The sequence below is a fragment of the Rhineura floridana genome, chromosome 5, assembly GCF_030035675.1.
Source record: "Rhineura floridana isolate rRhiFlo1 chromosome 5, rRhiFlo1.hap2, whole genome shotgun sequence".
Taxonomy (NCBI): domain Eukaryota; kingdom Metazoa; phylum Chordata; class Lepidosauria; order Squamata; family Rhineuridae; genus Rhineura; species Rhineura floridana.
This window is the reverse complement of record NC_084484.1, coordinates 160,792,027-160,813,896: the sequence shown is the minus strand read 5'-3', so window position 1 is coordinate 160,813,896 and position 21,870 is coordinate 160,792,027. Positions and strand designations below refer to the sequence as shown.

General features: G+C 42.7%; 1 protein-coding gene across 10 annotated transcripts in view; it reads right to left on the bottom strand.

Annotated features, from left to right (window-relative positions):
• ALKBH8 (alkB homolog 8, tRNA methyltransferase) overlaps window positions 1-21,870 on the bottom strand; it is a 116,574-nt gene that overhangs the window by 41,001 nt on the left and 53,703 nt on the right. The window lies entirely within an intron of this gene.

The window sequence follows — 21,870 nt, the reverse complement described above, 5'->3', positions numbered from 1 at the left end:
GCCTGTTAACGGTTGTAGCCAAGTGGAGCTTAGTAACGTAGGAAGTTGTCTAGCTCAGCACTGTCTAGGCTGACCGGCAGCGGCTCTTCAGGGTTTCAGACTGGGGACATTCCCAGCCCTACCTGGAGATGTTGGAGAGTTGAACCTGGGACCTTCTGCATGCAAAGAAGATGCTCTACTACTGAGCTACTGTCCTACAGCTTTACAAGGGGATTAGACAAATTCATACTGAATAAGCTACTAGTCATGATACTAGTCAACAGCTACTAGTCATGATAGGTATATACTACCTCTAGAATCACAGGCAATGTGCCTGTCAATACCAGTGGCTAGGGAACAACATGAGAGGGCTTTTGCCCTCATGTCCTGCTTGCGGGCTTCCGAAAGACATCTGGTCGGCCACACAGATTGACAGAACCCCTGGTCGGAAGCTTACTGAGCCCTTAGTGGGCTGTTATATGTGGATGATGGATTGCAGGTTGTGCCAACTTCACACGGAGCAAAAATTCTCTTGTCTTTTTCTTGGCTTTTCTACCCTTACTCCCCAGTGGAGACTGTGACGTCCTTCCCTGGTTCTCCCTGTCAGGTTCCCACCTGCTTGTGGCTACTGCCTTTCACTAGGCACCACCAGGGATACCACCAGTCCGGACCGTCCTTTATATGGTTTCTCACTCCGCTCTAGCACAGATCTCACTAGATTCCGCTGCTAGGCAGCACCACCAGTCACGTCCTATAACCAATACTTCCAGAGACTTTGCCTGAGTCTCTCTCTAGCTGGTTACTTTTGTGACTGCGTGCTTATGCTGTTCCCAACCCCCTTGTATCTTTATAGATAACGCATACAACTCTGGGTTGCCCTGGCTACTTGAATTGTTATTATTCCTCCCTTCACCACTGCCACCATTAGATACTGTTTCTGTTCAGCCTTGGTAATTACCTTGCCCTCCCTTCTGGTATGTATATCCCCCAGCCAAGGATCAGGCCTTTGGTAAACCAAATAAGTATTTATTAAATATCAGAAATAACAAGATTAGTTTTAGAATGTTTCACAAGCGTATGGTTTCATCTATTCCTGTTTTGTACTTGACTTATTATTAATCAGAACTCCAACTCCCTCTTTCTCCACACTCCTGACCTCCACCCTCAAACACCTCTTTCTCCACACTCCCAACATCCACCCAGATTCAACTGTCATTCTTCCATTTATACTCCCAGCCATTCAAACGCTCAGCCAATCATCCAGCATTCTACTGCTCATCTACTCCCCCCTCCTCTTTCACTCCACTTACCATATGTCTTCTATATAAACAGCACTTACCATATTTACACTATAAGCAGGAACATCACAGAGACATAACCCAGGAATGGACGTTCAAGATAGTCTTCTTGAGAACCAGCATTCACAACACATCATTGTGCTGACAACATCCACATTTTGCAAGATGTTTGTGTTCTAGTTCTGCCTCCTCAAATAATATCATAAAAGCTTTCTGAGAATGTAATTTCTGCCCCTCATTCAACCACAACCACATTAATAATGATGACGATGTTTTGAAGGATTCCATTCTAACTTCCTCACCAAGGGGGTCCTTGCTGAAGGCGGCAGGTAACATTGCCCTGCCTCTTTGAAAACCTCTTTATCCTAGCAGAGCATCCCAAGTTGCCACTTCTTTGTCTCATTCCCACCCACAGACACAAAAGGGAAGAAAAAGAGGCACATTAAGGCTTCTGGTCTTCTTTTTAATTCACTATGGACTTGCAATCAATAGCGCTACTTCTGCCACTGCCAAATCAATCTGTCTCATGACAGTTTCCCTCCACAGAAGCTATTTCCAATTACTATTTTTATTTCTACCCATTTTCTTTATTCTCAGAGGTGGCAAAGTCAATAAAGATCAAATTTCCAGCTTGCCCATAGTGCATTACTAGGGATTGCAGTCAATAATAAAATAAAATAATAACAATAATAAGAGATGGGGCAATGCTGGATGTTTTGATCTTGCACAATCCTTTACAATCCTTCCCTTGCAAGGCGAGGGTGGAATGACACGTCTTCACACCGGCCCCTCCCCCAAAAGCCGTGAGTGATACGTATGAGGTTAATAATACCGGTCTACAGTGTAAACATGACGCTGGCACGAACATTCATGATGAGGAAATACGTGATGGAGCATGCAAAGATGCTTAGATAGACATCAAAGCGGGCACCTGCATTCTGAATGCTGCTCCCACTGCTCAAGACACGGAAAATAATGCACAAAAGAAGGGGTGGGAGATTACAAAGTGAAGACATGGTGGGAGAAAAATAGCATTTCTTAAAGCTATGGAAGTTCCGCATGGCTGCTTCCACAGAGATGAGATTGCAACTGGTGGGCCACAAAAAAAAAGAGGTGGTGGGTAAATCATTGTTAAAGAGGCTATATAGAACGTGAGTTATGTTTAACAGTGTTAATAATTGCTGTAACATTTGCACAGCAAATAAGGGATACATTTTTTTTTTTAAAAGAGAGGTACAAAAACTCTGCAACGTGATACCTTTAATTGGATCAACATTTGTGGATGTAGGAGTACGTTGAGTTCCAGGTTACACACAAGTCTTCATCCGGCAGATCTGTGGGATTCAAAAGCTTGCAATCTCCAACCACAACAGCAAGGTATCATCTAACCTATTTTGAACTTACTTCTTCAAGAGTTGAAACAGAACCTGTATATCTCCATATTTATACACATATCACACACGCTGCTGCAACATAGAAAGCTAGTTTATAATGGCAGGATTCTCATACAACATAAACCATGGCTAAGCATGACTGCGTAAGAGTGTGAGAGCACTTTATGCAAGCTGCTGCATTTTGTACGTCTTCAAGGGAAGCCCCAAACACAGGACATTGCAATAATCAAATCTGGAAGTTACCAGAACATGGATCACTGTTGCCAAGTCATCTCTCTTCAGGAAGGGTCACAATGAAATGAATGAAGTTTTAAAGCATGTGTGGTTGAAAGTGGATCATCATCCATCGGATGGGAGCATGGCATGCTGGGAGATAGTAGCTTGTGCCAATTAGGGTGAGAAAGAGGTAATTGCATGAATGAGGCATAATGGACAGGAACAATGCTAGCTGAGGCTGGCCTGCTGAAGGCACTGCTGTTTTTCTTTTTCAGCTATCAGAGGGGGGTATCTGAAACTTTTTCACAGGCGCTTCTCAAACCTTACTGAATGTAAGGCTGGGATCCTGCCTGCACCAACAACCAACCACATCCCAGTGGCAATACCCTGCCTACCCTGTGGTACGTATGAAAGAGCTCCTCCACAGCCAAGCTCCCAAATCAATGAAGCAACATTGGCAAAGTGCTCTGTGTTGTTGTTGTTATGTGCCTTCAAGTCGATTACGACTTATGGTGACCCTATGAATCAGCGACCTCCAAGAGCATCTGTCACGAACCACCCTCTTCAGATCTTGTACGTTCAGGTCTGTAGCTTCCTTTATGGAATCAATCCATTGCTTGTTTGGCCTTCCTCTTTTTCTACTCCCTTCTGTTTTTCCCAGCATTATTGTCTTTTCTAATGAATCATGTCTTCTCATGATGTGTCCAAAGTAGGATAACCTCAGTTTCATCATTTTAGCTTCTAGTGATAGTTCTGGTTTAATTTGTCTTTTATTTGTCTTTTTCGCAGTCCATGGTATGCGCAAAGCTCTCCTCCAGCACCACATTTCAAATGAGTTGATTTTTCTCTTATCCACTTTTTTCACTGTCCAACTTTCACATCCATACATAGAGATCGCAAATACCATGGTCTGAATGATCCTGACTTTGGTGTTCAGTGATACATCTTTGCATTTGAGGACCTTTTCTAGTTCTCTCACAGCTGCCCTACCCAGTCCTAGCCTTCTTTTGATATCTTGACTATTGTCTCCATTTTGGTTAATGACTGTGCCAACGTATTGATAATCCTTGACAAGTTCAATGTCCTCATTGTCAACTTTGAAGTTACATAAATCTTCTGTTGTCATTACTTTAGTCTTTTTGACGTTCAGCTGTAGTCCTGCTTTTGTGCTTTTCTCTTTAACTTTCATCAGCATTCGTTTCAAATCATGACTGGTTTCTGCTAAGAGTATGGTATCATCTGCATATCTTAAATTATTGATGTTTCTCCCTCCAATTTTCACACCTCCTTCATCTTGGTCCAATCCTGCTTTCCATATGGTATGTTCTGCGTATAGATTCAATAAATAGGGTGATAAAATACACCCGTCTCACACCCTTTCCGATGGGAAACCAATCAGTTTCTCCATATTCTGTCCTTACAGTAGCCTCTTGTGCAGAGTATAGGTTGCGTATCAGGACAATCAGATGCTGTGGCACCCCCATTTCTTTTAAAGCATTCCATAGTTTTTCATGGTCTACACAGTCAAAGGCTTTGCTGTAATCTATAAAGCACAGGGTGATTTTCTTCTGAAATTCCTTGCTCCCTTCCATTATCCAACGTATGTTTGCGATATGATCTCTGGTGCCTCTTCCCTTTCTAAATCCACCTTGGACGTCTGGCATTTCTCGCTCCATATATGGTAAGAGCCTTTGTTGTAGAATCTTGAGCATTACTTTACTTGCATGGGATATTAAGGCAATAGTTCGATAATTACTGCATTCTCTGGGATCCCCTTTCTTTGGAAGTGGGATATATATTGAAAGCTTCCAGTCTGTGGGCCATTGTTTAGTTTTCCATATTTCTTGACAAATTTTTGTCAAAATTTGGACAGATTCAGTCTCAGTAGCTTGTAGCAACTCTATTGTTATGTCATCTATTCCTGGTGATTTGTTTCTTCCAAGAATTTTGAGACCAGCGTTCACCTCACATTCTAAAATGTCTGGTTCTTCATCATATGGCTCCTCCGTGAATGAATCTGTCATCCTGGCATCTCTTTTACAGAGTTCTTCAGTGTATTGCTTCCATCTTCCTTTTATTTCATCTCGGTCAGTCAGTGTGTTCCCCTGTTGATTATTCAACATCCCTACTCATGGTTTAAATCTCCCTTTCATTTTCTAATCTTTTGGAATAGGGCTCTTGTTCTTCCCATTTTGTTGTCCTTTTCTATTTCTATACAATAACTATTGTAATAATTTTCTTTGTCCCTACGTACTAGTCGTTGTATAGTTGCATTTAGGGTTCTGAAAGTGTTTCTATCTCCTTTTGCTTTTGCTTTCCTTTTCTCTTTAACCATTTGAAGAGTTTCTTCAGTCATCCATTGAGGTCTTTCTCTTTTTAACAAGAGGTATTGTCTTTTTGCATTTTCCCCTGATAATGTCCCTGACTTCAGTCCATAGTTCTTCTGGTTCTCTGTCAACTAAGTTTAAAGCCTCAAACCTGTTTCTTATTTGATCTTTATATTCTTCTGGGAAGTTATTTAAATTGTATTTTGGCACTATGAGTGCTTTGTTTTTCTTCTTTACCTTTACTCTGATTTTCGATATGATCAGTTCCCCCTTTAGGATGCACACCTTAATGTGGTGAGGGGGTTTGAGAGTGTTGAAGAACCTGAGAGCAATGCCACGAAAACCCTATGAACAGAGTGTCCAAAATGCAACACGAGATAGTGCTGGAAGATGAGACCTCCAGGACAGAAGGCACTCACCGAGCTACTGGGGAAGAACTAAGGACAAGTACGAGTAGCGCTGTGACTAATGACGCAGCTGGGTCAAAGCCAAAAGGAAGCCCAGAGGCTGATGCGCACAGATGCGAAAGGAGAGTCCAGAGTTGTACAATGCATACAATAAGAACATGGAATGTGAGAAGCATGAACCTGGGAAAGTTAGAAATTGTCAAGCAAGAAATGGAGCGTATCAACATTACTATACTTAGTGTGAGTGAATTAAAATGGACAGGAATGGAACATTTTCAATCAGGCAACTACAAAATATTTTATGCAGGAAATGAGAAATCAAGAAGAAACAGGGTTGCTTTAATAGTGAGAAGTGATGTAGCAAGAGCAATTAGGAGCTACAACGCAAGGTCTGTGCGAGTGACATCAATGAGATTAAACGGGAAACCTATTAACATAACCATCATCCAAGTCTACGCTCCAACATCAAACACAGAAGAAGAATTGGAGAGACTTTATGCAGAAGTACAGGAGGAAATTGATCACACACCAAAACAAGATATGATGATAAACATGGGGGACTGGAATGCAAAAGTAGGGAACAGAGAAGAACTAGGAATTGTGGGGAAATGGGGCCTAGGAGACAGAAATGGGGCCTAGGAGAAGGACTATGAGGGGAGAGAGACTCTGTTGCCATCAAGGGAGGCTGTTTCCACCTGCCTTGCCCCACCCTCCAGCCTTCAAAAGGGAGCTGCCTCAAGAGAAGGACTATGAGGGGAGAGAGACTCTGTTGCCATCAGGGGAGGCTGCTTCCACCTGCCTTGCCCCACCCTCCAGCCTTCAAAAGGGAGCTTCTTTAGGAGGACTTTCTGATCTTTGGGTTGGGCTGTGTGGGTTGGGGGATAGCTTCTACTTTGTTGTTTAGTTTTATTGCTTCTTTTTTGATGTTTATATACTTTTATGTCTGATGTTTATATGCCTTTATTTTGTACGTCGCTCAGAGTGGCTGGGTTTCCAGCCAGATGAGCGACTAATAAATCGAATAAAATAAAAAAAATAAAAGAAATGAAGCAGGAGAGTTATTGAATTCAGTGAAGCCAATTATTTGTTTCTGGCCAACACATTTTTTGAGCAACCAAAAAGACGACTGTACACATGGACATCACTAGATGGTCAATATAGGAATCAAATTGATTATATAATTGGAAACAGAAGATGGAGAAGTTCCATACTTTCTGCAAAAAAGTGCTCTGTACTGTCATTTTATGCTTTGTCTCCAAAAGGCCTTTAAAGGCACAATGAAATCTTTAAGATGCACATAAGGTCGCTAGAGCTAGACCAGTGGTAGGGAGCCTGTGGTCAGCCAGATGATGTTGAACTACATCTCCCATCATCCATGGCCATTGGTCATGCTAGCTGATGCTGACAGGAGTTGGAAGACCAACAACCTTTGAAGGGCCACAGGTTCCCAATCCCTGAAGTGCCTAGACCTTGCAGTGGGCAAGGTTGGAACCTAAAGTGGACAGGACACCCCCTTTTCTCTCTCGTTCTGTCACCCCTTTTCCTCCAGGACCTTCCCTCTTGCCACTCACATGAAATTAGGCTGAAATTAGACTAAAGGACATATGCAGCCGTTAGGCTGCAGTTCACACACCCCTCTTTTAAGGGTTGTGTAAAAGGAGGAACTCCATCCATTGCAGTTTGTCTTATAGCTGCAGCCATGTGATGGGCAATACCAAATGATGTGGAGCAGGGCCAGTGAAACACAGGTTGCAATGGTTATAGAAGTAGACCTTATGAAATATGGAGGGAGACAACTCAACAGGGTGCTCCCATTTTGGGGAAACTTCTTTTAACATGTACTTCAACTGCAAGTTGCCAGGCTCATGTGGGCACTGGATGCTTCATTCTTTGACTGGCACAGGCAGGTCCAACCCAAGATATGTTGCTGCCTAAAGAAGCTGCATTGCATAGTGTTGTGTTTGGGTCTGATGCCACATCCCACAGAGAAAGCAGCAAGAGGCAAGGCAAGGAATAGCTCCAAGTGAACAACAAAGGCTGGGATAAGACTGAGGCCCTTTAAGGCTCTGCCTCCAGACTACCTCCTCTAGGCTCCTCCACCCCCTGGTAGAGAGCTTCAGAGTCTTAAAGGGGCAACCCTCTGGCCTGAAGACAGGCACCCTTTGTTCCACAGCCTGCGCCACAAGACTGGTTATGTCCAGTGGGAGGCAGGCCCGCCGTTAGCATGTGCGGAGCCCGGGGCAAAAGTATAGTTGCCCCCCCCACATTCTTTCTCTCTATATATATATATTTATACACGAATATACAAAAATTGATGGGGAGGTAGGATTTTTGAACTGTGGATCATTAAGTGGGGTGAGAATTTAGCTGCATAAGACTGGGTAGGTTCAATTTACTTAATGGAAAGGACATGAGAGGACAGCAGAAAAAGGAGTGTTCACTTGGCAAAGAGAAAACTTCATATGGATTTCAAATAACTTGAGAACATACGCACTATATGGTAGGGGAGTAAAATGAGAAGAAAAGCAAAAAAAGGATAAAAACAGAGAAAAAGGTCTGGTTTGCAGGAGCAGCTGGCAGAAGGAGTAAACAGAGATGGCCCCGCTCTTAGGTTGACAACTCCACTTCTTGTCTACAAGGGGGGGCACCATATGCATCAGTTCATATCTCAGGTTTCAGAAGGGAATCCACAGACAACAGGGGAAGTGGCTGCAGTTTCTTTGCTGGAGCCTGGAGATCCTTAATGCTCACTCAGATTTGCTCATCTGGTGTCCCCACTACCAAAAAGGGGTGATGAAGGTGGCCCATAGCATGCCAATGTGTTTACAAGGAGATGGCAGGGAAACAGGCAACACACCGAAGGGAGAAGCAAGCGAAATTGAGGTAGTGTGGAGGGGGAAGAGAGACAGAAGGGAAGACACAAATTACCGGTAAACAAAAGAAAGTCCAGTAGGAGGAAACGCTGCTCTCCCACCCCATCTCCCCGATTTTTGGGGCGGGTGGAGAACCAACAACCACGCAGGAACTAAAGTAACTTCCAAGTGTCTGGAAGGGCTTCCAAAGTACGGCTGACGTTTGGGGAAATGCCTCCGAGCCCCATTTTTGCTTCTGGCCTTTCATGCCCATGAGCTCTTGGCTCCCAGACCCCTCTCCCCCAACTTGTTTTCCCCAAACTCTCTGGTCGCCTGGGCCCAGCATCTCCAAGTCACGCCCCTGGACCCCCTTCAGCTCAACTTGCATTGGTACAATCTCTGTAGTGTTGAAAATCGTTGTGGTAAGCCGTCAAGTGCTCCCTGCACTGGTTGCCAGTTTCTGAGACTCTATATATGCATATCATCAAGCGCGGGGGGGCCCAAAGCGCAGGGCCGGGGGCAACTGCCCCGCTTCTCAGTGCCTAGGGGCGGCTCTGGTGGGAGGCACCTCATTCTTCAGGCTGAGGGGAAGGTGCCTGTGAGGGTCCAGACTCTAGCCTTACAGGCCCTGGTGATCTGGAATGTTCCTTTGGGGGCTCTTGCCCCACAGACTCAGGTGCCTTGGCCTCCCCTATGTTCAGCAGTTAGCTCTGAACCTCCAATTCTGTGTCCAGATCAGTGCTAGATTCAGGAGTCATGACTCATGGTAACCTTGGTCCAGGAGATAAAACCAGGGCTCAGAGACTGGACACCTTCACTGGTTGAATTTCTGGCTCACATGTGAACCCTGTCAAAAAAATAGATGTATAAGGCAGACCTCTCGTGGGCTTGAAGGCGGCACAGACAAGATGTTGTCCCAGTGAGTGTTCCGTCTTTTCCAGGGATAATTCCTGTGCTTCTGGTTAAACAACAGAGCACCCAATTTGAACTGCAGGTTAATACCCTCTGATGATGAACAAATAACGTGACCTCACAGGTTTCCAGTACACGGCTTGGTTTTATCAGTTGTCTGATAGAACAACTAGAAGCCGCCCCTACTTCCCTTTCCTGTTTGCTTATTTGGAATTAGAGTCAGCCTGCCCTAAGCCATAAAGGAGTTATTATTGAGGTTTGCTGCCAGGAACTTTCAACTCCTGAGGCTGAGAGTTTAACAGTTTTCATTGCCTCTTGATCTCTCGCGCTGACTGGTGTAGCTAGAACTCAATCCCTCCAGGAAAAGTAATGCAGGCCTTGGGCACCTTCTGCGATTACAAAGCCAAGGATTCAGTTAGGCTTCCAGCATAGCCTAGTTTATTAAATTTCATCAACTGCCCACGCACAGCTTCTTATAAAAGGTTCCCACTGTTTCCTCAGTCATTTTCTTTCTATGAACAAGAAGCATTTAATGCTGTTTAGTCTTCATTTTTGTTTGTCCTCTTTTAGAGGATTTCACTATCTTGGAATACAACTTGAACTCATAAATTTAGCACTGATGTAGCCAAGCACAGCTACCTATGATGCAATCAGACCTCCCTGAACATGTCAGAACATGAGGGCTGCCTGGCTGTATTCAGAACAAGGTTTATCTAGTTCACTATTCCATGTCAGAACTGAGTGCTTACAAGCAGGACATGACAATGATGTCCTTCTGCTGTTGTTTGTCCCAGCATCTGGCATTCAGTATATTCATGTACATAGATGCCATAAAAACGTAAAAAGAGCCTGCTGGATCATGCCAGTGTCCCATCTAGTCCAGCATCCTATTCTCACAGTGGCCAACCAGATCCCTGTGGGACACCCACACGCAGGGCCTGAGTGCAAGAGCAGCTTCCAGCAAGGATACTGTATTGTATGGGGATGGGCCGAAGCTCAGTGGTAGAGCATCTGCCTTGCATGCCGAAGCAGTCCCAAGTTCAATCTCCAACATCGCCAGGTAGGGCTGAGAATATTGCCTACCTGAAATCCTGGAGAGCCCCTATCAGTCAGTATAGACAATACTGAGCGAGATAGACCAGTGATCTGACTCAGCATAAGGCAGCTTCCTATGTTTCTATGCTCCATTTGGCTACACTGTTAACAGGCATTGACAAGTGGGACCCGCCACAAAATGTTGCAGTATGGAGTGTTCTCTGTTCAAGATTCCAGCTGCCCCATTCATTCCTCAGCCTCCTGGTTTTCCATTTTCACCTTCAGTTAGGATTCTGTGGCCAGAGAGCACACTTAGTGCTCAGAGGGCTGTGTTTGAGGGTTTATAGTGGAGAAGTAGGACAAAATTGCAAAATTGTTTTTTTTTAAGGAGGGCACGAAAGAAATATCTCAGAAATGTTCACAGAAAATCAGCAGCAGCAGCATTATATTAAATTTATATCCCGCCCTTCCTCCAAAAAGGAGCCCATGACAGCAAACAAGCGATAAAACAAATCCACATTTAAAACATCTTAAAAACAATTTCAATACAGATGCAGAGTGGGAAAGATCCCTACTTAAAAGGTTTGTTGAGAAATTTCAGTTCAGTTCTAGCTAAAGTCCTCACTCAGCCATGAAGATTACTGGATGACCTTGGGCCTGTCACTCATTCTCAGCCTAACCTACCACACAGAGTTGTTGTGTGGAAAAGGATGGGTGGGAGAGAGAACTACAGTATGTTCACTGGCCTGAGCTCCTTGAAGGAAAGGCAGGATTAAAATCAAGCAAATAAAAAGAGAAGAGTATATCTCTCTGTCCATGTGGCTTAGAAATCTGTCATATCTTATACTCCTCTTATTTTTTCTACGCTAAAAAAGCATTTTAGTCCTTCCTCATAGTAAAGATGCTTCTGCCATTTGATCAATCCAGTAGGCCTTTTCTCTACTATTCTCTGAGGCCCACAGGAGTTGTAGGTCGGTGATAGAAGGCCCCAGGTTCAATCCTTAATACCTGTAGTTACCCAGAACTCTGGGAAAGAGTCCTGTTGGAAACTCTGGAGAGCCATTGCTAGTCAGTGTAGACCAAGGGCCTTCAAACTTTTCAGACCTGGGACCCAACTTTAATCAAAGAATACATTTGAGGACCCATTTATTTCTTATTTCTTTACCATATATTTATATGGTGGTAGTGCTGCTCTTGCAACCTGCCTTAGAAAAGGCTATAATCTGGTAGTGGGTCCCAACCTACCAGCTGAAGATCAATAGTGTAGACCAATGGCTACCAAACCTTCCTCCCACCCCCCATGGCCCACATGGAAATTGCTGAGGGTCTTGTCAGATCACTTAATGGTTTTTCTGCCTGTCATGGCAATTGTCATGTGCTGTATGATTTTTAATTGTAACTTTAGTGTTTTATTTCTTGTATTGTATTTTATTATATTACACTTTGCATTCCATAGAATTGTAATCTTAGGGACCGCCTGAACCCTAATATCCCAGCTCAATTACTGAGTGGTGTTGGTCGTCCCTCGAATTGGCAAGGCTTATTAACATAGACACGAAATCGAGACTTCAGTGTCACCAGCCCAGTTCTCTGGAATGCTCTGCCAGCAAAGATTCAGCAGATGCCTTCCATTTTAACCTCTGAATGCCTGCTGAAAACCTTTCTGTTCCGCCAGACTTAGGCAATCAATTAAGAAGATGTCTTTTTACAATAGCCGACCTTTGTTTTTACTGTATTTTTAATGGTTTTTACTATATGGTTTTTATTTGTTGAAAACCACTTTGATGTTTTTTGAAATGAAATAGAAGCATACAAATATATTTATAAATAAATAAAATACAATTTAAGAAATAAAAGAAGCAATAAAATGCAATTAAAAATCAATATGAATATTTAACGTGGTCATGCTGTGGACCACTGGTGGTCCACGGACTACTGTTTGGGAACCTCTGACATTGACAATACTGAGCTAGATGGGTGAATGGTCTGGCTTCAGGTATTAAACAGCTTTTTGTGTTCCTACTGTCAGAGGGGAAAGGACAGTCACTCCAATGTCCCTTGCAGCTCAGTTCTATGTACATATGCCCAGGAGTAAGCCCCAATGAGTTCAATAGGGTTTATTTCCAAGTAAGTGCAGAGTTGCAACTTCCTTATATATCTTTTAGAAGGGCACCCAAAAGACCAGCACAAAGACATTATTATTATGTTCTCTCTTTTCCTTCCTCCTTTCCTTATAGGTATAGCTGGAATTTGGATGCGGCATGAGGGGAAAGATACTTCCAAGCAGGAATTTCCAAGGTCACTTATTTGTCGCGAGATGTAAAACAGGACTATCAGGGGTCCCTGAAATTCCTGCTTGGAAATAGTATGGAGGATTATCCAGGCCAGAAATATACTAGTATGTTCAAAACAAAAACTAGCCTTTAGCAAGAAAAAGACTTCCTACAAAAAACCATAAGCATAATGAAAGCCATCACCTTGGTCAACCTTATCATATAGGAAATATGTGAATTTATTTCAGACACAGCATGACTTGCTTTTGAAATGGGTTTTTAAAAACCTATTTGGGTATGTACTCTATCTGTATATACAACACCCTTAGTGTTGTGCTTTACTCCAAGTGGAGAAAAATAGGGACTTTCTTGAACACGTGAAATGTCACTTTCTCTGCTACATTAATTCTATTTGTATGATAATTTTACATGTGAAATAAAAGAAATATATATAATTTGACACTGATAGGTAGATAGACCTATTTGTCTCTCTCTTAAACAGGCAGGCAGAGGTAACAACAGTTAAGATAAAACAACACATACACCAAGAGATCCAATTAATAAGTTACATCACACCAGCTTAAGAGTGCCCATTGAATGCCAGCCCAAAAAAGCAGGGCCAGTCAGCATCAAGGGTAAGTGTCGTTGGGGATCTGCCAAGGTTCACATACCAGCAAGGACCTCCCCCTGGCTCTGCTCTCCTTCTCCTAACACTCATTGCCAGTTCACCTGTCCCCCAAGCATGCAAGAAATGACAAGAAAGAGGAGATGGAGTGACGTCCTCCATTTGCCTTGCACCCTGGGCAGGTTGTACAGATTGGGTACTTGAATGGACTGCAGGGACATCAAGCAGGCCCATGCAGGGAAGGGGGCCTACTGAGTGCACCTTGCCGAAGCCTCCACCCCCCAAATCCTACAGTGGCCGCTGCAAAGAACAGCACATTCCTAGAGAAAGAATGCAAACTTAGACTGTAACAGTCCTCTAAGGGAAGAAGGTTCACACTTTTATTTATTCACTCACTCACTAAATTTATATCCCACCCTTCCTCCCAAAGGAACCCAGGGAATCAAATGTACAAGTGGTAAAATAATAAAAGCATCTAAAAACACTTCCAACACAGATGCAGACTGAGAAAGATCTCTACTGAAAAGGCTTGTTGAAAGAGGAAGGTCTTCAATAGGCACGTAAAAGACACCAGAGACGATGCCTGTCCTTTAACGGGAGGGAATTGTGTATCATTGCTGTTTGAACTAGACGTAACAGGTGGTGCAATCAAGATGGTGCCCTCAGCTGATTTTTAATAGTCATGTCACAAAGAGGTCTCTGGAAGTATGTGCGGCCCAAGTCATTAAGGCTTTATAGATTAAATTCAGCATCTTGAATTGTGCACCCTGCTCCCCCAGCGCTCTGTGGGGGCACATATGCTCACAGTTGGAGCTAGCACATTACAAAATAGCATTCGCATTCAGTAGCTGGATACTGCCCATCATTCTGTGGACTCCAAACCTAAACAGAGTTTATGCCATATTAAAAGCAAAAGGACATACATTAGCTGGAATATATTCCTGACCAACTATAGCACTGGAATACAGGCACATAAATGGGGGTTTGCTAGTTATACAAATATGAGATATATCATTCTAAAATCTCCCTTCAGGACTCAAAAGACACTGTCGTATGTAGGGCACTTTACCCTGGCATAGGAATAGAAGTATAAATCTCCACAGCTACAGCTTTTGTGTTGGAAGATATTATCGAAGTCCATGTTACATCCAGCTATTGCCAATTTAAGCTTGTTTCACTGATTGAAAGTCCAATTGTGCCTCCTTCTGGTTTTATCATACCACAGCCTTCATCTGCATGCAGAAAACTTTTTTGATGAGATTTGCCACAGCCTTAAAATAGACTCTTGTAACAAAAGGGGAATGACGTCACAGGATGGATGAAATTAGCCCTCTTTATTGAATCCCTGAGCAGAGGTATTACTGAAATGCAACAGCTACTTTCTAATACTCCACAGTTCAGCTTGGCTGCTGCTAATTTCTGAAAGGAATCAGCAGCAGGTCCATTTCATGCTCTGTATACTGATCTTATGAAAATAGCTCAGAAGGTTCATTTTAAAAAACAACAACCACTGACAAAGCGCTTGCAGAAATTAAAAGTACTTTTTAAACTTTTTTTAAAGGTCCAGTGAGCTTGCAACAACGGATCGCAAAATGCACATTACACAAAGGACACATAATTAGAACACTGAGGAAATAGAGATATAAATACTAACCTATATAATTAAGTGTAGCAGACACTGGAACCCTTTATAATTAATTTTAAGAATATGGCAAAAAAAGAACAGGAGGCATAGGGATAAGGATAAAACAGGCTCAACATGTCAAATAAAATAAAAGACAGGCAAAAGGGGAGGGTATAGATGCGCCAAAGGCCCAACTGGTCCAGTATCAATTAGAGGCCAGGTAACCTAGGAAACTACCCATCAATCCCTGCCCTGGAGAAATAAAATGGAGCACCATGATAACTCTCTGTCAGACACAAGCCTAAGATGACAGGGAGGAGAAATCACATGGGGGTTGCTAGGAAACTTCTGACACCCTCCTATATTCTAGAAACAACTGTGGTTGCTTAGCAACAAACACCTGCATTCTCCTACCTCAGAATAGGCCTCGCTCAAAAAGAACCTTTTATAAACTGCAGCAACAGAGAAAATGGCAGAAGGGGGGGGGAGGCGTGTGTAGAGAATAATCTTAACCTAAATAAGAACATAAGAGCCCAGCTAGATCAGGCCAGTGGCATTTCTAGTCCAGCATCCTGTTCTCACAGGGGCTGAACAGATGCCTATGGGAAGCCCAACAGCAGGACCTAAGTGCAACAGCACTATTCCCAATACCTTTGGTAAGAGTGGGAGTCTCCAGTTCTCCCTCTCTCCCCCCCACCCAGTCTTCTCCAATAGATGGAGCTTGCTCTAAGACCTTTGCAACATATTTATGCTACATATAGTGGGTAGAATTTAGTATGAAGACAGGCAATGAGATGAGAAACGTTATGAGAAGCTCCTGATTTGTTGGAGCAGGGGTGGTTAGCCTTTGGCTCTCTGGGTGTTGCTGGACTACAACTTCCAGCATCCCTAATTATTGGTCCTGCTTGTTGGAGCTGTTGGGATTTGGAGTCCAACAACATCAGGAGGGCAGCAGGCTAACCACTGCTGTGTAAGAGCAATTCAGCCACATGACAAGCTGTGCAACAGTAATGGTAAGATAAAAAAGGAGTTACACAACAGAAAGAAAGCTAGGAGTAGAGAAAGAAAGAACAGCAATACGAAATTGGCCAATTAATCTGGAAACAGCAACTAGTATTCCAAAGCATATTGCCTCCAATCATTCCTGTGCAATCGAAGGCAACTGAAAGATGGGCAGTGGTCCCCCATGGAGGCAAAAATACAAGTAAAAAGAATGTTTGCTGGATTTTGCTGGGGCTGTGTTTACCCTGTGCCAAAAAAATAAAAAATGTGGTGGCAAGGTAGCCTGAATACTGGAACATGAAAAGTGTCATTCTGCAACTTTGCATGCTTTTTCTTACTGTACTTAATATACACTGCAATTTTTACTGTTTTGTATAATAGCACAAAACACCCAAAGAGAACTTTCCTACATGAACAAGTATCTGTATCGCCTTGAACAAGCAGGTACCGCTAAGCAGAACACTTCAAACAAAATTTCCTCAAGAACAATCTTCTGCTAATCATGAGGATGGTTGTGGACTTATATGAACATGGCCAGACATGATGGCCAAACATCTTGTAAAGACATTATCTTTTCGAGCAGGCTTTCCCTGATCAGTAAGGCTGAACCCTGCAATCAATGGAACAATATTTTTTAATTCACTAATAGGCGAAAAACTTTGCAGTTTAAGAATGTACCTATCGCCCACAGATATTTCTATAAAACTTTAAAAAGCAGGGAAATTGGGCAACTATAGTGAATGCACCAGGGGAGCAGGAGACCTGACCTCCTCTCTGAGATACTGTACTGCCCTACAAATTTGTCAAAATGCAAACACAATTTGGGTTGGTCTTTCACAGTTCAATCCACTTCCGGTATAACTTCAAAGAATTTGGTAACATGTGCCTCTGAGCATATGGTCAGTTGTGGCAACATCTGCCATCTCCAAAGATGGAGAATTATATTTTTGTATGTTTGTTGGTGTTCTTCTTACTTTGCTTCTTTCCTGTGTTACTAATGTTTCTACAGAGAATCTAAAGTAGAAAATTTTATTTCCCTCATTCATCTTAGAAATCTGTGTCAAATTTATTTTTATTAATTTCAAATCCTTTTTATTGATCAATGTCATATGATGGTGAAGACAGCCTTTTGTGTTTCAAATTGGAGGTTATGTTCTATTCCTACTTTGGGTACATTAACAGTTGAATCTGAAACTGTAGTTTGATGTAAAATCAGACTGATTACAATATGTTGCTACTTCAGCAATGACTCTAGCTGTTGGAAAAAAGAGGATGCATGTTTTCAGCCTGCTAAGTTTAAACCATTTCATTTAAGGCAAGGTAGCACACCTAGAATTTTGCTAGAATATATTTCACCTCCCACTGTTTTATCTTGTGCAAACTAAGACACTCCTGATGTCCACTAGAGACTATTCTGCATAATAGTCAGTGCCATTATTCCACAATTATTTTTGGAGATTTTTTAGTGTACATTTTGCAAAGTGTTGCTGTACTTCACATATTCACAGAAATGGAAACAAAAGAAAATGATTTCCTATAGGAAAGTTCACTAAAATTGCAAAGTAAATCAGACATATTTCAAGTGACCATCTGACCTATATCAACTGTCTTAATAATGTTGCTTCCTCCCTGCTAAAACAAGATCAGCACAGCATGTGTCTTCTTTCTATTATTTGGGCTGATTGCAGGTGTTGCCACTGCTCCCCATATGTTCAGAGGCACGTTACCAAATTCTTCTAAGCTACACGGGAAGTGGATTGGACTGTGAAAGACCAACCCAAATTGTCTTTGCATTTTGACAAATTTGTAGGGCAGTACAATATCTCAGAGAGGAGGTCAGGTCTCCTGCTCCCCTGGTGCATTCACTATAGCTGCCCAATTTCCCTGCTTTTTAAAGTTTGATAGAAATATCTGTGGGCGATAGATACGTTCTCCCCCTCTAGGATGCACACCTTAATGTGGTGAGGGGGTTTGAGAGTGTTGAAGAACCTGAGAGCAATGCCGTCGGAAGTCTAGACCAAGAGGCTAGAATCCTAGCAGGGGCACCCAAGGCAGAATGGTCAAAGTTGAAACACCAGACTAAGATGCATCCAAACTCTGAATATCTCTTACCACAAAAACCCTATGAACAGAGTATCCAAAATGCAACACGAGATAGTGCTGGAAGATGAGACCTCCAGGACAGAAGGCACTCACCGAGCTACTGGGGAAGAACTAAGGACAAGTACGAGTAGTGCTGTGACTAATGACGCAGCTGGGTCAAAGCCAAAAGGAAGCCCAGAGGCTGATGTGCACCGATGCGAAAGGTGAGTCTGGAGTTGTACAACGCACACAATAGGAACATGGAATGTGAGAAACATGAACCAGGGAAAGTTAGAAATCATCAAGCAAGAAATGGAACGCATCAACATTACAATACTTGGTGTGAGCGAACTAAAATGGACGGGAGTGGGACATTTTCAATCAGGCAACTACAAAATATTTTATGCAGGAAATGAGAAATCAAGAAGAAACAGGGTTGCTTTAATAGTGAGAAGTGATGTAGCAAAAGAAATTAGGAGCTACAACGTAAGGTCTGAGCGAGTGATATCAATGAGATTAAACGGGAAACCTATCAACATAACCATCATCCAAGTCTATGCTCCAATGTCAAATGCAGAAGAGGAATTGGAGAGATTTTACACAGAGGTACAAGAAGAAATTGATCACACACCAAAACAAGATGTGCTGATAATCATGGGGGAATGGAATGCAAAAGTAGAGAACTGAGAAGAACTAGGAATTTTGGGGAAATGGGGCCTAGGAGACAGAAATGAAGCAGGAGAAAGACTTATTGGATTCTGTGAAGCCAATAATTTGTTTCTTGCAAACACATTTTTTGAGCAACCGAAAAGATGACTGTACACGTGGACATCACCAAATGGTCAATATAGGAATCAAACTGATTATATAATTGGTAGCAGAAGATGGAGAAGTTCCATACTTTCTGCAAAAACAAGACCAAGAGCAGACTGTGGTACAGATCATGAACTGGTCATATCGAAAATCAGAGTAAAGTTAAAGAAGACCAACAAAGCACTCATAATGCCAAAATACAATTTAAATAACATCCCAGAAGCATATAAAGATCAAATAAGAAACAGGATTGAGGCTTTATACTTAGTTGACAGAGAACCAGAAAAACTATGGAATGAAGCAAGAGACGTTATCAGGGAAGAATGCAAAAACCTCTAGTTAAAAAGAGAAAAAGACCTCAATGGATGACTGAAGAAACTCTTCAAATGGTTAACGAGAAGGAAAGCAAAAGCAAAAGGAGATAGAAACACCGTCAGAACCCTAAATGCAACAATACAGCGACTAGTATGTAGGGACAAAGAGAACTATTACAATAGTTACTGTATAGAAATAGAAGAGGACAACAAAAAGGGTAGAACAAGAGCCCTGTTCCAAAAGATTAGAGAAATGAAAGGGAAATTTAAACCAAGAGTAGGGATGTTAAACAATCAACAGGGGAACACACTGGCTGACCGAGATGAAATAAAAGGATGATGGAAGCAATACACTGAAGAACTCTACAAAAGAGATGCCTGGATGACAGATTCATCCATGGAGGAACTGTATGATGAAGAACCAGAAATTTTAGAATGCGAGGTGAAAGCTGCTCTCAAAATACTTGGAAGAAACAAATACCATACCAATAGAGCTGCTACAAGCTACTGAGACTGAATCTGTCCAAATTTTGACAAAAATTTGTCAAGAAATATGGAAAACTAAACAATGGCCCACAGACTGGAAGCATTCCATATACATCCCAATTCCAAAGAAAGGAGATCCCAGGGAATGCAGTAATTATCGAATGATTGCCTTAATATCCCATGCAAAGTAATGCTCAAGATTCTACAACAAAGGCTCTTACCATATATGGAGCGAGAAATGCCAGACGTCCAAGCTGGATTTAGAAAGGGAAGAGGCACCAGAGATCACATCGCAAACATACATTGGATAATGGAACAGAGCAAGGAATTTCAGAAGAAAATCACCCTGTGCTTTATAGATTACAGCAAAGCCTTTGACTGTGTAGATCATGAAAAACTATGGAATGCTTTAAAAGAAACGGGGATGCCACAGCATCTGATTGTCCTGATGTACATCCTATACTCTGAACAAGAGGCTACTGTAAGGACAGAATATGGAGAAACTGACTGGTTCCCCATCAGAAAGGGTGTGAGACAGGGTGTATTTTATCACCCTATTTATTGAATCTATACGCAGAACATACCATATGGAAAGCAGGATTGGACCAAGATGAAGGAGGTGTGAAAATTGGAGGGAGAAACATCAATAATTTAAGATATGCAGATGATACCATACTCTTAGCAGAAACCAGTCATGATTTGAAACGAATGCTGATGAAAGTTAAAGAGGAAAGCACAAAAGCAGGACTACAGCTGAACGTCAAAAAGACTAAAGTAAAGACAACAGAAGATTTATGTAACTTTACAGTTGACAATGAGGACATTGAACTTGTCAAGGATTATCAATATCTTGGCACAGTCATTAACCAAAATGGAGACAATAGTCAAGAAATCAGAAGAAGGCTAGGACTAGGGAGAGCAGCTATGAGAGAACTAGAAAAGGTCCTCAAATGCAAAGATGTATCACTGAACGCTAAAGTCAGGATAATTCAGACCATGGTTTTCCCTATCTCTATGTATGGATGTGAAAGTTGGACAGTGAAAAAAGTGGACAATAGAAAAATCAACTCATCTGAAATGTGGTGTGGGAGGAGAGCTTTGCGGATACCATGGACTACAAAAAACACCAATGATTGTGTCAGCTTTACACTGCATCAGCAGTGCCAGGGGGGGCTGGAAATTCCTGGGTCTTTGGCAGGGAAGGAAAGTCCTTAGCCAGCAGTCGGGTTGTAAATCTGCCAGGCCTATCCAAAGCGTACTTGCCGAGTCAGAAGTCCAGAAGCGAGGTCAGTGGAGGTCCGGGATCAATTGCCAAGGAGGTCAGTCAAAGAGATGCTGCAGGGAAACTAGGTCTACACAAAGCCACGCCTGACATTGCAGTCAGCAACAAGCTGCAGCCAAGGTGTGCCTTATAAAGAGCAGGATGGACAGCAGGTGTGAGCCCTCAGCATTTGGGCCTTAAGGAGACAGGCCTGCCTCTCTTCTGCCTGACCTTCTGCTGTCTACGTTCTGCAGGTGAGGGGGGAGTATCCTGTTCACTGTCTGTGTCTGGCTGCAGGGCCTCTGCTGTCCCTGGGGTGCTCTGCAGCTGAGGGGCAGAAGGAGCTGGATTCTCAGGAGGCTCCTCCGTGTCTCCTGCTGCTCCTGGGTCTGCTGCTGTTACTCCCGAGTCGTCCTCATCTGAGGAGTCCTCTGACGGGGCCATGACAGATTGGGTGTTAGAACAAATTAAACCAGAACTATCACTGGAAGCTAAAATGATGAAACTGAGGTTATCCTACTTTGGACACATCATGAGAAGACATGATTCATTAGAAAAGACAATAATGCTGGGAAAAACAGCAGGGAGTAGAAAAGGAGTAAGGCCAAACAAGAGGTGGATTGATTCCATAAAGGAAGCCACAGACCTGAACTTACAAGATCTGAAGAGGGTGGTTCGTGACAGATGCTCTTGGAGATCGCTGATTCATAGCGTCGCCATAAGTCGCGGTCGACTTGGAGGCGCATAACAACAACAACATAGATACGTTCTTAAACTGAAAGGCTTTTTGCCTGTTAGTGAATTTCACTGCTTTTTAATATGGGAGGTAAGAAATGGGATCCTGTGCAAGTTTGCTGAGAATGGATTGATCATCTGCATGCTTATTGAGTTCAGTGGGATTTACTCCCCTGCAATCATGCTTAGGATAGGTGAAACTGACCGATGGGGATGGGGAGGGGAGGAGGAAGGG